This window comes from Saccostrea echinata, unplaced genomic scaffold (assembly GCF_033153115.1).
Source record: "Saccostrea echinata isolate AGI-Se365-2 ecotype Australia unplaced genomic scaffold, CSIRO_AGI_Sech_v1 ptg000033l, whole genome shotgun sequence".
Taxonomy (NCBI): Eukaryota; Metazoa; Mollusca; class Bivalvia; order Ostreida; family Ostreidae; genus Saccostrea; species Saccostrea echinata.
In genome coordinates, this window is record NW_026889782.1 from 25,060,647 (window position 1) to 25,063,063 (window position 2,417).

At 33.3% G+C, this 2,417-nt stretch overlaps 1 long non-coding RNA gene across 1 annotated transcript; it reads left to right on the forward strand.

Moving 5' to 3' along the window:
• The first annotated feature begins 623 nt into the window (after positions 1-623).
• On the forward strand, positions 624-2,417 carry LOC133198787 (uncharacterized). The gene is made up of 2 exons (XR_009722584.1): positions 624-683; positions 2,309-2,417. It is a non-coding gene; the product is annotated as an uncharacterized LOC133198787 (long non-coding RNA).

Consider the following 2,417-nt stretch of genomic DNA (forward strand, 5'->3'; position numbering starts at 1 on the left):
GAACCACTGGGCCAGGAAAGATGAAACCTGTGTGGAAAGACCTTCAGGTAGTGTAGATTCAAATTTGTTTAAATTATGACCCCAGGGGTTAGGGTGGGGCAACAATGGATGATCAAACTTTTACAAAAGAATACATAGGAAACATCTTTAAAAAAATTTCTTCTCAAGATCAGCAAAGCAATGATTGGTGATATTTATATGGAAGCATCCTTAGGTAGTATAGATTCAGATTTGTTCAAATCATGACTCCTGGGGGTAGAGTGGGGCCTCAAGAAAAGTACCCACTTGTAGGGGGAAAAAATCTATAAAAATCTTCTAAAGCCATGATTAGTGAAAGAAATATGGAAGCATCCTCAGGTAGTGTAGTTTCAAATTTGTTCCAATCATGCCAAAGACATTGCTCAATGACATTTCGAACAAAAAAAAATTTCACTTGTTTTTCTAGCCACTGCCATTAAAAGAGTCAATTGACAAATTCTAAATATGAGAAATTCTACATTTTTTGTTCAATCATCAGTCACCATGAGAAAAAGAAATGATGCTATAGTTTTTGAATTATTTGCACATTTAATTTTAGGAGCAACAAAGAGTCTTGATTTTTAGAGGCAGGTTTTAAAGTAAGAAATCAGTGTTGTAAAGAAAGAAAAAGATTTTCCACTCAAAGAATTATGGATGACACAGAGGTAAAAAGGACAATTATGGTTAAAAAGAATTAAGAAATTATTCATTTATTACATTGGCAGATTTACCCAGGGGAGGGGGGGGGGGTAAGAAAATGTAATAGGTACTTGCCAATTTTTACATTGAGATTTTTTAAAATTTATTCTGCAGTAAATATAAATTTTAGGATGTACATAATATAGTAGGTGCTATATTTAGATTAACACTCTTTTGATATGTTTAAAACAGACATCTACTTAATAATTAATTATTTACAATATAGCTCACCTGAGTCTAAGGCTCAAGTGAATTTTTCTAATCAAAGCGTGTCTTGCATCTGTCTATCATACATAAATGTTGTGTGTCATCTCTAAATTTTCAACTTTTCAAAGCTTTTGTCCAGAAATCAACCCAATTTATCACAAGGTAATATTGGGTGGAGAGGATTTAATTTTATTCAAATGAAGGGCCAAGGGGAGATAATTAAGAACAAGTTTGGTGAGTGTCATTTGAAAATCTTCTTCTCAAGAACCACTGGGCCAGGAAAGAAAAACATGTGGAACAATCCTCAGGTAGTGTAGGTTCATATTTGTTTAAATCATGACCCCAACGTTTCGGATGGGGCCACAATGGACAATCAAAATTTTACACAAGAATACAAAGGAAAGATAATTAAAAATCTTCTAAGTCCATGATTAGGCCAAGATAAATAAATAGTATGTTTCATATTCCAACCCGAGAAAAAAAAGGTAGGTAGGCAATTTTTATTTTAACATTTTATTAGTTAAAATTCAACTCTCACAATAAACAAAATGAGAAAAACAAAGAGTTCATTTCTTTTTCCCAAAAGTTGGCTTACTAATGGCATTTCTGTTTAATGTGTATAGGATATGCATTTTCCCAAACACCGAAGTGATCGAGATTTGGATCTCTAATAGTGAAAATGGAATTGTTTACTTTCGGAAAGATATCAGCGGATTAATTTTTCAGGGTCGGCTCATATATTTTAGGGTTGGTCGGGGAACCGGAAACACACAATTTTTTTTATCTAGGCCTTAATCAAAGAAATAGAAAACATCATCAATTAGTGTAGATTTAAGTGAATTCAAATCATGCCTGCTTCCCCTCCCCTTAGGATTAGTTCGGACCCAGTATGAATTTTAACTTTTCAATACTGAACGCCAAAGAGCTCAAGTGAGCAATGTGGCCCATGGGATTTTTATTTGACCATAGTCATTTCTATGCAAAATAGCGTAGTGTATGTTCATTACGATTTGTTTTTTTTTTCTTTTTTTGGTTTTTGTTTTTTTTAGGGCCATACTTTGCCAATAAAGATACGGTATAAAATTGTCAAAAGGAATTTAAAGATTTTTTAAAAATTTACAGGCAAGTTACAAAGGATATAGTGAGAACAATGGGGAGGGTTTTTTTTCCATAAAGGGAAATAACTCTTGCAAATGGACAATTTTTTTAATTCATGTAAGAAATGCCAGTTCTGTTCACACAAGGAATACCCAATTTGCTGTCACATTGAAAGCCTTCCACTTGTCATACTTATCATGAAAAAAGTTCTCCATCCTACCCAGTCCCCTTGATTATGCACGATAATTATAAAAACTCTAATTGTGTTTTGAATGTTATTTTTCAGGGTTCAGGAACCATAAATTTGATGTTGGAGTCTTAACTTCACCCTGATAGACTTTGAGCACGTCATAAGTTTAAGACCTATGGACAAAAATCTTGCAATGGGAAGATAA